This window comes from Cetorhinus maximus, chromosome 20 (genome assembly GCF_964194155.1).
Source record: "Cetorhinus maximus chromosome 20, sCetMax3.hap1.1, whole genome shotgun sequence".
Lineage (NCBI taxonomy): Eukaryota > Metazoa > Chordata > Chondrichthyes > Lamniformes > Cetorhinidae > Cetorhinus > Cetorhinus maximus.
Window position 1 is genome coordinate 39,005,865 of NC_135898.1, and position 14,881 is coordinate 39,020,745.

Sequence of the window (14,881 nt, forward strand, 5' to 3'; positions counted from 1 at the left end):
GTGAAAAGTCAATCGCTGTGCGCGGTGCACAGGCGTCTCTCATCTTATAGTGTGCGTGTCCTTAAGCCCACGACCCCTCACCAGAAAGGATTGGCAGACGGAGATCGGATGTAGAGCATCGCCGAAAGAAATATTCTTACAAGCACCGACTTTCTCCTCGCTGCATTTTATTCTGTATCGCTGTAGCGTCAGTGAAAGATCAACCCAAGAATCTTGTGTTGTGGAATCCCACTCTGAAGGTAAGCCAACACTCACAATTGCTTGGAATTAACTAGTTTTATACATCAGGCGAAACAACCGTGCAATGTCAACAGTTATTTGCAGCCTGGCACAAATAAGGGCCAGTAAAGACTGATTTTGATAATCTTTGGCATTTCTGAATTTATTTGTGGAATATTAAAGAATGTAACAGTGTTTGCTACGTATTATCGGCTGGGTTACTGCATGTGAATAGCTTTGCCTGGTGTAAACTAATTGGCTTTAAATCCTGGAACTACGGAGGTTGCAGTTCGTTTAACCGAGTGAGTTTCGGCTAACAGGTTTTAGAAATTAACTTTATTTTAATTTTTACTTTTCTTGTATGAGAGAGAACCGAGGGAGGTGCGCGTGCCTTTTTAGATTTTTTTTTGTGGGTGATGTAAGCGCAACAAACTTTTTTTTTGTTGTTGTTTGGAGCCGCTGATATTCGCTCAAACCGGGTTATAATTTGGTGTGTATTTGGGTGTGAGCAGCCCGCCCCCTCCCCCCCGGTGATGTTCCCGGCAGAGCCAGGCGGGAGTCCTGGAGCCAGCCTTGCCCGCGCTCGGTTTCATGAGCGTGCGGACGGGCGGCACCAGGTGTGCAGCCAGATCCCCGGAGAGTCAGCAAGCTCAGGTTAAAACAAAAATCATCGAGCACCCACCGGCAAGAACCTCCTAAAGTCCAATAGACTGAGAACACTCTGCTGAAAGAAACGGGGAGAACAGGTAATTGTCGGCACGTCTTAAATATTGGGCGAAGGCGAACGGACACCTTACAATTTATTTGGAAACGAGTAATCCCAGGTATATGGCTTCAAGCGTAACACGGTATTACAGAGTTGTGAAAATATTTGATTTTCCTCGCCTTGTAGGGACTAAATAATCCGCCGGTCTTGGGTACGAACATAATTATTTTTAACCTTTTTTTTCTAAGTCTTTGAACCATAACGCCCTGTTGTAGTTGCTTACAACTTGCTCAGCTACCTACTGCTTCTTGTTGAAGAACTAGTGTTGAATTTTGTTGTCTGGAAACACGAATTTGGCGCCAACGAGGAACCCCAGTGGGAAACACTCTGCTGAATGATGCAGCAGTGGCGCGGTCCCCGCCCTCGCAGGTACGCGGCTTGCTCAAGGTAACTTGGCGCGAGGAGCCAGGCTCCAGCTAATGGCCCCATCCAGGGACACACCTGGGGAAACATTGCGCGGGGTCAGGTGTTGGTCTCTCCTCCTGCCTCCGTGCGGTGGTGGAGAACCGTGGGTCAGCAGCAGGCCCAGATTTCGTTCTCCCGTGCTGACACGCTCTAATGCGACAGTTTAGGTTAAGTAGGAGCACGCTTGAGGAAGCGCAGGTAGTTTAAGGCCACATAATGATGTTGTGACCCTTGAACCTTCATTATTTCAACAAATATACAAATGTTTCGGAGAAGCACACAACTACCTTTCCAGGTAATCCAGTTCATTTATTTTTCGGGTAATACAACACCTTGAAGAAAACCATTGGATGATGGAACACCAATTTTGGACTCTTAATATTGCTGGGTATTGAATGTAAGAGTCATTGGTTGTAGAAATGTCAGTTATAATTGTGATTAACAATTTGACAGTTAATCTTAATTATCTGTCAATGCATTAAATCATACATGCTTCTCATGCAAGTGTAACACTTAAGTTTTTAGTAATATTTATTGTGGTTCCAATTAATTTGATGGGAGAATAAGTCAATGATAAGCAGCTTATAAATGTATCCAAAGCTCTTGTAGTTGGTTGAGTGACATCCAAAATTATTCCACCTCAAGCAAATTTCCTCCTACTACTTGGATGGCATTCAGAATTATTCTTTATCATTTACTCATTAATTGAGATGGAGAAAGCTAGTCAAACAAACCAATCATGTTGTTCAAGGGAGAAAAAAAATCCAATGTTCGTTCACCCATCTCTTTTCCTTAGTAACTGAAATTTATAATCTCCAAAATAAAATTTAAAACATTGAAAATTGCAAGTTTCACAGACTTACCACATAACTTCTTTGTGTGTTTGAATAGTTTGATCTATGTTTTTATTAACCGTCAATAAGATCCATTTATAAAAGAAAAGAGAATGGAATGCCTCCAATATTTTTTGAATTTTGTCTGCTGCCATCTCAGGACATTGACCAAGCTGAGCATTTGGTTGGAAATAAGAGCTGCATTATAAAAAGAGAAAAAAACAAGAAAATTATTACACATTACTACAAGAATATTTTATGTGTTTAATGGTGTGCAACAGTATTTTCCATTGGAAGTCTTAAGTGTAACTTCATGCAGCATCCAGTACCTATTATTTTCAGCTACAGAGACTCAACTTGGTAGCAGACTGTAACTCGCACATGCATGAGTTCATGACAACAACTTCTAGACATCTTTGATTGACATCAAGGCTGGTAGAGAATGCTAGGACTTATTTGTTAACCTACTTGCTCCTGTGTTTCAGTGGCAAAAAATACTACCTACTATATGTCCCTCCAGCGAAAGCGTTTTTAGAATCATTGAGAGTAACCAGATCTTTTTTCAAATAAATCATCAAAACAAAGATCAAGCATGAACTTCTCAGTCATTTTGAGGCAACTTTTAAAGCAACAATACCACATTTTTGATTGTATGCTAATCTACTGCGATTGAAGGTTGAACAAATGTAATGGCCCCGAGGATAAAATGGCAAGAGACTTGAGCATTTGGAGCTAGTCTTGATATTTTGTCTTCTAGTAAGTTACATCAATTGCATTTGTTTTATTTATGTTCATCACAAAACTGTAAAACAACTAGGAAACCAAAGGCCTGGATCTTCGGTCTTCAGATAGTCATACCCCAGAGCCATCCTGGAAGATGTGATGGTGGACCCCTCGGAAGCCCCCATGCACTGACTACACAGGAATTGCCTGGGAAGGTACAACTTCCATTGGGCAGTTACCCTACATCTGGAACCCTCCAAAACTCTGAGTTAGAGTTGGAGACTTCAGATGGTTCCAGCTCACTTACCAGGATAGTTACCCAGGAAATGTTAGAAGGATTGAAACCAGCCCTAACTCCTGGGTAACTATACTACTGACTGCACCCCACCCTCCCCCCAAGTCCCCACGACTCCCCACTGGATCCCCCCAATTACCCCCCCCCTCCCCCCCCACTACCCCTCACCCCCTCATGACCGCTTGAGTAACACCTCGCCCCCCCAACTACCCACCCCACCCACCTGACACCCTCTCGATCCATCCTACCCCCTCACCTATCCACCTGCCACCCTACCCGCTCACCCACATACACACTTAACTTCTCAAAGTGACTTTGGGACATTTAAACTGACTGGTACATGGCAGCTAGCGCTGTCCTACACTACTAAGGAAGGACTCCAGCTCCACATTTCTCAAGAGCCTGGTTTGGAAGTCAGAGCGAGAAATGTGGAGTTCCGGTGTAGGGTAAGCACATAGGAGTGGAGTGGCAATCCAATGGTGATTGTCACTCTTCGGATGATTCGGCCTAAAGATTCATGTAAACTGAGACAAATTCTGCAGGGGCTTTTAGCACTAGTCAAGGTTGAAGTAAGGCTGTCAATAAACTTTCTGAATTTAAATTGGTATTGGGAAATGATCAGGATTCATGTCTAATATTTAATATATGTGTTCTATGTACCTCATGTCAAGTTGTCTCACTTTCTTCAACCCAAATAATCAATAATATATTAAAAACCTTACATCTGTGTGCAGTTTTTATCATCCTTTACCATTATAAATTCCTATGTTCAGATTTATAATAGAAACAGCCATTGTAAATATGCTATGGTGTAATTACATCCCCCACCTCCAATGGAGCTGTTCTTGCACCTCCACTGGTGGGAAGGTGTATCTACAGAGTGACATTCAAATATGCAGTTTGTGTTATAAACAGGGACATAAGAATTTATTCATAAGGACTAAATGGATGATTTCAAAATAGGGAATTAATTATGATTACATGCCCTGGTTTAATTATCCTTTGGCCTTCAGGCATACTTTTCCTGAAGGCATCACTTGGTCTTGACGCCAATGTGTGCAATATCGCGAGAGATGGACTACTATTAAGAAAATGTTCTGCCAAACACTTGAATAAAGTACAGGCATTGATTGAAAATCATTTAATTGCTGCCTTACCAGAGATCAAGAAATAAACAGGTGGCACAAAGTTGCATCTTTAAGAATGATTTATTTTCCCAAGATTGATAACCATGCTATTCAATGTGACTGGTCCAAATTGTTCCTCTTAGTAGGGCATAATTCAGTAAGGATTACAGATTCTCAATTTAATTTAACAATTTAATTTAATTTTAGAATTACATTCTTGAGGATTACTCTTAAGTATAGTCTTTTATAATGGTGTAACCTAGAGTTATCAATCAAGATTATATGCTCTTTATTTAGCATTATTAAAAATTCTTATGACTTTCATGTCCTGGAAGTAGTTACATCTCAGGTTAAATTTTAATGCTATCCTATGTCCACGTAGCTTAATTTGCCTTTGTTCCTCTTTGAGATGGGCTGGTGATGGTATTTAAATTATGCTGGTACTGAGTCCTCTACCAGTCAGTAATCCCTGGTTTATCCAGTGTCCAATTTATCCTTTGCATTTACTTAGCCATTTACATTATGTTTCATATACCTTGAGAATTTATATCATGGAATTGATTGACCAATCTTGCAAGGTTTTTTTCTCATTCAGTTGAACCAAGATCCCTGAAGCTTTTGTAGCTTCATTTCCTTTCAGACTTTCCAACTGTGTGATTCTTTGGCTGATTTAGTCCTTTGTCTGAATACACTAAGGGCAAAAACTGTGTTTCTCTTATCTTCTATCTCCAAGTAACCCAATGAGATAGAGTCATGTCTTTTTTAAAAGTACCTAAACAACAAAGCTTTCCAAATGTTGTTTATCTCATCTGCATGTTTCATTGTTTGATTTTTACTTTAGTAAATTTTTTTTTGGCCTTTGCTATGTTTATTGTGGTTTGTTAAGCCAATATGTTTAGGCATCCAACCATGGTCATAAAATTACATGTCAGAAATATGCCATTTTAAGGGTTGTGGGCCCATAAGGCTGCCTGTGGCTGACTATCCTTAAGGGATTTTCACAGGAAATGCTTCCTTACAAGAAATGTCTGGCCACTGTCTGATCTACGGGAAAAAAAAATCATTTTTTTTTGCGAGAGGTCTTTTAAGGATTATAAATGAGAAAAATCCCTTTGGCTCTCTTTATCAACCTGGATTATCAAGGTTGCTGTTTCAGAGTCACAGAAAATCCTGTGTTTTAAGGATTGCCTAGTACCAAACAAAATGAAGTTTTAACCATATCCTATCTCAGTTTTTCTCTCCCATATCAAATGCCAAGCTTTATTTATATCACTGTGTTGTGTAAGGTGAACACATTATTTGGTTCTTTACTTACCTGTTTGTGGGTAAGGAGAATACTATTCATTTTCAGGAACCAATTAAAAATGTTTTCCCCTTTTTTTGTGTGATGATCTCTTAGAATTTCCTTTCTAAATTATTTCAGTGGATATGTGCACTGCTGTCTCACTTCCAGACTCCACAGATTTCCCCTTGAACAGCCATCTCTCACTCAGCACGAGCATTGCCACATTAGATCTGCTAATATATAAGGTGAAAACAGAATAGCTTACTTGCTATACTTGCAACGCATCCCTTGTGAATCTATAAGCAGGGAAGAATATCTTTTATTTTATTACTTCATCTCCTCCTGAAGTCATTAACTTCCTACAGTGGTATAGCTCCACAGGTGCTGGTTGCCCTCTGGTGCCTCACTCATGTGGTGATTCATTTTGCATGATTTTCAACCATGATTGCTAACAGTCTGTCTAAGCATGGAGAACACAGTCAAAGCTGACCCTGTCCTCATCCACCATCAAAGCATGAGCCTTTCCAACACTTGGGAGAATATTTTTAGTCTAATACAGAATGACTTGTGAGAATTGACTGATTACTTCCTTCTTTATTTAAAAAATATATAATTTTGCATGTAAAATTTAGGACAGATCAGAGCTCTTATGACAGACTGATTACCTCATATAGGGTTTGTAATTCAAATCATAAGATGAACAAACTCTTTTTGGGAACAGAAATCATCCTCTGGCAAAGTCCCTGGATATGTTTAAAGAGCTCATATAACCTTCTGTGACTATGGAGAAAGTGTCAGACTGTTTAGCCACCTGGCAGTTTTTCTTCAGCACCTGATTAAGTGGAGACATTGCTACATACCGTGTGAGAAAGAGCTGGGGTACTATACTTTTCTCTTATTCCAGCCTGTACTGCTTTCTGTAAATATAGGAATATTTCATGACAAACTCAGTCTTTGCAATTGACACTTGCTTCCTCACAGATTTAGTCAGTGTCTCTGATCCATCTGATGCACAAGGAGTAACAAACACTGTTACACATTGTTGCTGTGGTGTGAATCTTTGACATCTGAATATCTGTAGAAAAGGTGAGCTCTGGAAAATTTTTTGACAAGGCTGACACCCCAAAACATATAATCCTCCTACATTGAGGGTTTGCTTTGATGTCAGCAACTACTTAGGATTTGAATATTCTAGGAAGCTGTTTTGCGCCAGCTGTATGACGCAAAGCAATTCTGTAGTTTGTATGGATTTTTCTGATTCAAACCACATTTTGTGGACTCTTTATTCAGTCGTGAGAAGGATAAATGTGATCTGCCTTCAGGCACTGGCCTATTACCTGTTGGGAACACCTGATAAGCTTTTTATCATTAGTTTTGTATTCAACCTTAACTCAGGTAGCTGAAGTTTCAGGCTATCAGTCTCACTTAAATTGACTAATTCCCATGGGATTTTCTACCTTTCCTTTTCCATTGCCTGTCATGGTTTGAAATGCTTGGTGAAATTTTCAGCCCCAGGTTATGTTTTTTTTTTATTCATTCACGGGATTTGGGCTTCGCTGGCTGGGCCAGCATTTATTGCCCATCCCTACTTGCCCTTGAGAGGGTGGTGGTGAGCTCCCTTCTTGAGCCATTGCAGTCCATGTATGTAGGTACACCACAGTGCTGTTAGGAAGGGAGTTCCAGGATATTGAGCCAGTGAATGTCAGTGAACCTTAAAAGCATTAAATAACTGAGGGAAACCTTCTCACTTCAGTTAGTAGATTCTACAGCGACACTCTAGTTACCCATGAAGTACATATAGTGAGGGAAGTATGCACATTCAGAAAAGGAATCGAAGAAAATGGATGCTCGGACAAAGTAACAGGAAAACCTGTCCCTGTACCGGTCTTAGTAGAGAGTCAATTTGATATCCTCCTTTCTCTGAATACAAGAAGTTTTGCACTTTCTCAAAAAGATGTGTAGCAGACCTGTAATTATGAAGTTTGTTGATGAACAGTGCAAGGCTAGAGGAGAACACTGATATACTCTAGGTGTTGTGTATAGGAGAATCGAGATAAAACTCTGCATCACAGGTAGCACCCTCTGATCCTGAGCAAGCACACTGTTCCAGTTGGCAGATCAAAAGTTAATGTTGCCATTGATGTTCGATTTCTAATAATGAACTTTGCCAAAATCATTTTGACCAACTGATAAAGATAATGGGAACACTGTAGAATTTATTTGTAGATGCACTTAACTTTTGGTTGTGATTGACAATTTCTCTCCGACCACAAAATTGGATTGGGAACTTTTGCATGCCATATTTCTGAATAATCAGTTTTCTTTCTAATTTTTAGACCTTGGAATTGAATTGAAGTGATTTAGTTTCATCTGGAGTAACTTGAGTAACATCCAATTCACGTAAAGAGTCAATTTTTCATTCAGTCAGCCTGAGCAGATGTGCTGCTCTAATTATGAGTTGAAAAATAAAGGTTTCCCAAAAATGCTGCACCACGAGTGGAGAATTTTGGCTAGTTAATAACGTTTGTGTAATTTTTGTTTGTTGAACATTTTACAATACTGTCTGAAGTTGCAGAATAAGTTCAAGTGTGAAAACAGTAGCATCTCTCATGTCAACAAGCTGGTAGCAAACATTGAGTAACTATGGATTTGCAGGCCAGAATTGTATGGCACCATCGTGGTGAGGACCGGGCCATAAAATGCGGTGAGCCATTCTAAATTCCATTGACTTCGGCAGGTCCATAAAATCCTGCTGGCGTAAAATTCTGCCTGCAGTCTATTCCTCAGTTGAAACATGCTCAACTAAAATGATTTCTTAACCTCAAACTGTTCATAGCATTAAACTCCTATTTTGATTCTTAATTTAAGTTATTGAACAAATCATTTTTTATGAGCAGGAAACAAATTTGTAATATCAAGATTTTGTGATCTAATATTATTACACCATTGCTATAACAGACTGGGTAGTTTATGACAAAGTACTGTTTGTTTGAGAAGCAGGTAAGTTTGTCCAGGGCCAGCTCATATAGTGTGATTTCATTGGAAATAAAGAACAACATTTTCCTGTGGTAAAGCTTCAATTAATTGAGCTTTCCCATGCTGGATGCATGTTATCGATAAGAAGTGTATTTTATAATATCGATTATCGATAGGAAGTGTATAGTATTTTCTGTATTACTTTCTTTGGTCCAGTAGCATCAATCACTGATGTAAGTGGACCAGATGCCTTTTATGTGCTGGATTACACTCAAACTGCCAAATCTAATCATATGGCCTAAATCTGGGGTGTAATGATAGTAACCCCTTGTGATTCGAATTAGATAATTGTGTTCATCACACATAGTCATCTGTCTCTCAAATATTTTGAAACACAGACCAAGGAATCACCTAGGAAAATGACATCAAAAACAAAATGTAAAGCTGCTTTATTTCACAGCAAGTGACCATGTTATGACACAGTTAGGATTGGACTCACCTAATCAATACAACTTTCTTTCATGTGATAACGAAAATGTTATATTTCTCCATGTCGGTGGGTCATCTTGCTTGATTGTTTCTTCTTTATTCTTTCATGGGACATTGGCATCAGCTGACAAGGCTAACATTTGCCCCTCCCTAATTGCCCTTGTACTGAGTGGCTTTTAGAGGGCAGTTAAGAGCCAACGACATTATCGGTCTGGAGTCATATGTAGGCCACGTAAGGGCGGCAGATTTCCTTCCGGAAAGGGCATTAGTTAACCAGATGGATCTTCACAACAATCAACAATGGTTGCATGGTCACCATTACTGAAAATAGGGGCAGAATTGTTAGCTCAGCGTTTGGACACGGGCTCGACCCGCTCGAACGTAAAAAAATGTGATGATGTCAGGCGAGTGCCCTGACGTCATCCCGTGCTTGGCGATATTTTGGTTGGCGGGCGCGCACAAAAGTCAGAAGCACAGCCCCCGACAATTAAGAGAGCAATTAAGCCCATTAAAGTTCCAATTGTCCCAGATTTTTCATAGTTGTCCAACCTTTCAGCTGGCGGATGGGCGAATCTGCCAGGCGGACTTTGCATTTTTGACAAAATCTCATCCAAGAGCGGGATGAGGTTTCCTTTATTAAATCAAAAAAAATAAAAATGTATGGACAGAATTTTCATCATGTATATGTTCAGGTGACTGATTCTGATGTGTGGACATTTTTTCTGGATTTTAATCTTTCGTTATTGCCTCTTAAATCCTTCAGCTTCCTGAGGCAGCTTTCTGCCTTCAGGGAGCTTTCGTTCCACCCATCCCCCCTCCACACCCGCACTGACTTCAGCGCTCGCCCTCCTCCCACCCCTACCCTGGCAGCGCTGAGCATTTCAGTGCGTCGGGGCTGATCGCAGGTGGCTCCCACTCCCAGGCCCGCCGACTGTGCCTGCACACTGACCCCGACCTAAAAACCCTGCCCTGGGTTTTAGTTCCAGATTTTATTAGCTGCTATTGGTGAGATTTGAACCCATGTCCCCAGAGCCTGGGCCTCTGGATTACGAGCCTGGTAATATTGCCATCACACCACCATCTCCTAAATAGTGTCCTATCGTTTCTTTATGAGCTGGCAGAAGCTCTCACAGCAGTCTGTTTAAACATCTTGGCTGACTGCCTGTATCTCATTCCGTTATGTTTTTTATTAGCCTGTGTTCACAGCTGGAAGGAAAAGCATTCCAGATAACACCTGCCAAATGTCCGGGAGAAGGCAACCCAATGCAAAATGTGTGAGGTGGTTACTGATTCCTGAAACAGGCTAACAATTAATTTATTGAGAAAATCAACTCCAGTGTCTAATTCATTAACATGTTAACCACTTTTTGTCTCTTTGCTCTTCCCACCGACATCCAAAATAAAATTATGTGAATGCATTATGTTTTAAAAATCCAACATTTGAGAATAACCCCTCACCAGCTACCAATCAACCACCCCCTCTCCACCGCAACAAATTATTTTTGTGGAAAAATGCTCAAGAGTAATCCTGAAAATTTTCATCTTCAATTGCTTACTTAAAAAAAAATGTAGTATTGATCCGGTGTTCTACATGAATTAATTTCCTACTTTCTTGTATACAAAAGCAACTGCGGCCTTGATACCCATTAAAAATTGAATATGTTCTTTCCCATTTTGAATATTCTGAAGAGTTTTATATTTGTTGACATTTTTATTTGCAAAAAGACAATCTGTGTTTGGATGGATTTATGTTCAAAGAGAACCTTCAATGCCACATCCCTCATTTTTTTAGGAGTGAAGTGTTCAGGGTGAGTTTGAATTAGTCAATAATCTAATGGCAAGGGAAAATACATAGCTAATAGCGATTCCATGCTTGAATTCAAAACTGCATTTCAGAGGGAGAAACGTGAGTCACTAATTCAGGTGAAGTAGACTTTGGGAGCACTAGGCAGAAATTGGGTCCTCAGCTTTTCGCTATATTTAATAATCAGCTTGCTGACAACACCAAGTTAGGTGACACAATAAATAGTGCTGAGGCAGCAGAAAGTTGTAGGAGTTCCTTAGAACAGTCAGGAGCATGATGGAATACTCTCCACTTTTCTGGCTGAGTGCACCTTCAACAAATTTCAAGAACCTGGTTACCATCCAAGACAAAGCAGTCCACTTAATTGGCGCCCCATTTATCACCTTAAACATTTTCCCTCTGCACCCTCAGCGCACAGTGGAAACACTGTGTACCAGCCACAAGATGCACTACAGCAGCTGACCAAAGCTTCTTCAAACACAACTTCAAAACTCACGACTTCTACTTGGAAGAATAAAAGCAGCAAACAAATGAAAATGCCACTACTTCCAAGCTCCCCCACAAAGCCATAAACCATCTCGACTTGGAAATATATCACTGTCACTGGGTCAAAACCCTGATAGTTTCTAAGTAGCAGAGCTGTGAGTGTACGTCACATGGACTGCACTGGTTCAAGAAGGTGGCTCACCACCGCATTCTTGAGGGCAATTCTGTGTGTGCAGTCTATGACTCTCCTGTGCGAATCGGCCACTGCAGCCAATGTGAGAGCCCTGTGTAATCATAAGTGCGAAAGCGAACGGGAGTTATGCCCTTAGCAAACATGACCTTGGCAGCAGATTGTGAAGTCCTACGTACATCACCTGCAGATCTCTGGATGTGGCTGCTGGTGAAGAAATTCAGGACTGTGGTAACCTTGATGTCTGTGGGCATTGCACAGTCACCTGGCCTTCTTAGCAGGAGATCTTGTTCCAGAAGGCTGCAGATGTCAGGAACAACCTGCCATGAAAGGTTGAGGCACTGTTGCCTAGTCATTTTGAGGAAGCTTACCCTCTACCTAATATACCCTGTGCTGGGGATATAGCCTCCTTCAAGCTAGAATGTGTATCTATTTCCTCCATCCTGTAGAGTGGCAAGTAGCTGTGGAGAAGGCTATTGCTGTTGTTTCTGCTCCCCCTGGTGCCATTGGTGTTGGTGTGGCTGCTACTCTTGTTCCTCATCAGAGGGCCACGGTATAGCTGCGAAAGCTGCTCCCATGCTACAGTGAAAGCTGACAGCAGGGAAGTGAATATAAAAGTGAACAAAGCCCAAAGTAGATAAAATAATTTTCAAAAAGTTAGAATTGACCTGTGAAACAGTGGAAGCACAGTCTCAGAAGAAGTCCTGTGAGCACAAGCCTTTCACATAAGTAGGGCAACAGCTATCCAGTTTCATTGTATAAAGGCTTTCCAGACTGATTGATCAATGAGTCCCTGCTGTGTTCTCGCCTTGTTGACTCTGGTGAGTTATACTCAGCTTGGGAAACCCGTGTGCTCATTCTTAAAGCCAGAATCCTGGGTTACAGCCACATGCCTCAGAATGATACCCCATAGTTGTCGAAGTGAGCAAGCTCATGGTGGGCTTCTGACATGCTGGCATTTATGCCAACACCAGAAGCATTATCAAGCAAATCACTAGTATGCTTATGTACTGCCACTGTTGCCAGGAGCTTTTTTAACACATTCTTGCTGTGAATCCATTTTTCTGATTGTATGCTGCTTAGCTTTGTGATAATAAGGCACCAGGATTTACCACTACCTTTGTTGTTATATGCCTTTAAGATATAGGAGTATGACATCACTAGAAAGGAAGTGTGTCATGTGACCCCGTTTTAATTTCACTTTTGCTTTTAAGCAGAGCACATACAGACAGCTCTGCTGCTGCTGTCTTCAAATTTTATACCTCTGTATAAATGTTCCATGTGCCTAGTCTCAATAAATGAACTGACAACGTGTTTACCCAATCCCTTAGGAGTGATTGGTACTTTTATATCATTATAAAAACAAGAAATGGTGTGCAGCTGTGGTTCCTTCTAAATAACATGGTGCTCAGCCTGGCAGCAAGATTCAGTAGAAGTATGACATGGTAAATAGTCTTAGATCATGCAACATTATGAGACGACCCTCAGCTTCTGGTCAGACCGCAACAAAGCCTCCATTTCAATATGTTGAAATCATAGAGTGGTGACTGCACAGAAAGGCTTTGAAGACACAGTGCCGGTATAATGCTCAAATAAAGAGCTGGTAAGCAGACAGATCCCTCATGGTGAGATTGCAGTGCATGACCTGTCAGTTCAATGAGTAGGATAGCGTGTTGAGAGGACCAGCACTGGGTTAGCTCAGTCAGGAAAGGCGAGTGGCCAGGTTGTGGGCTGGACCGACTGAGCAAGGGAGAGTCCAACAAAAAAAAAGAAATTGGGTCAGAGAAGGTTGTGATTATAATAGGCGAAACTTCAGAAAAGTGCGTGAAAGTGGCTACAGCAATATTCATCCCAGGTACTACAGAAGAATGAAGGTCAAAGGGATATTGTCAGAATGTCTACAACATTCCCCAGTTTCAATTGGGATGAACCTGACCTACTATTTGAGTTCCAGATGATTAAACAGTGTAGAGAGCTATGGTTTCTTGATACAAGTGTGTCTGAATGAGATAAGCACGCTATAAAAATTTGCCTAACAACTGGGAATGAAGGTCTACACAGGCTGAACACATCAGGATAACAGCAGAAGAGCTAAAAGATCTACATTGGAAGGTTGGTTCAGAATCAAGTTGAACTCTAGCCGATGAATACGGACTTTTATGTCTTTTCGATAACATCTTACATAATCCATAGACCACTTCTTAGCAGATGCAGAGAAAAAGGTACATAAAGTGATTTTTCAGATGCAGAGCTAGCAGACAGAATTTTTGAGTTGGTGATCACATCAACGCCCGTGGAAAAGTCTGCTGGATAAGCCAAAAAATGTATAGCATTGAAGAACTGCTGAAGGATGGACGTTAGTATGAAGCGATCTTTGCAGGTACTAAGTACAACCTCTGTACAACCCCTGCTGATGAACTCACACAAACAATCAAACCCAGCAAGACATGTGGAAGGTGTGGCCTTCTGCATGCACCAAGGAAATGCCCAGCTTTCCATCAACTCTGCAAGGCATGTGGCAGGAAAGACCAGTGGCAGTGCACCGGAGTAAAGGCTGATGCAGCTGCAACAGGCTGTGCACTGATCCAAACAGACCGTACCCAATGGGCTACCTTCAAGCAATAAGAATGACCATCCGCTATCCCATCGGAAACATATACATGAGGTGGTTGACAAATCTGAAAATGACAATGCACAAGACAATGAGCAGTGAACACGTTTCATGCCGTCAATCTCGTCAAAAATATAGATGCTGTCACATCACCTGAAGTATTTGCCAAGATTCAAATTATCTGTCCTAAGAAAGCTTTGTAACTATTTACTATTGGCCAAAATTGACAGAGGGCCAAGTGCCAACATGCTACCCCTGCAAATTCTAAAAGACATGTATCCACAGGTATGGAAGGCCATGGCAAAACCTACTATTGTGCAACTTTCAGCATAGAACAGTTCATTAATTCTATGTGCCGAATCCATAGTCCTGGAATCCAAGTACAATCAATCCTCCTGGGTGCCACAGATGTGCTACATCGTGCAAACTAAAGGCTCAGCAATCGCAGGTTCACTAGCATGCTGTGAACTCTCATTAGTGACAATGTCAGACCTTACATGGCAGATCAACCTCAGAAACAATTCCTATCATCTCAGTTCATGACCTAACATCGAGATCTAGAAAGTTTCAACAAAATTTACAGTTTCAAGGGAGCTGCAACATTACATTTCCAAGAGTATTGAAGTCTATCAATTGATCTGGTGCATTTTGCGCAATGCAAATACCAACAGC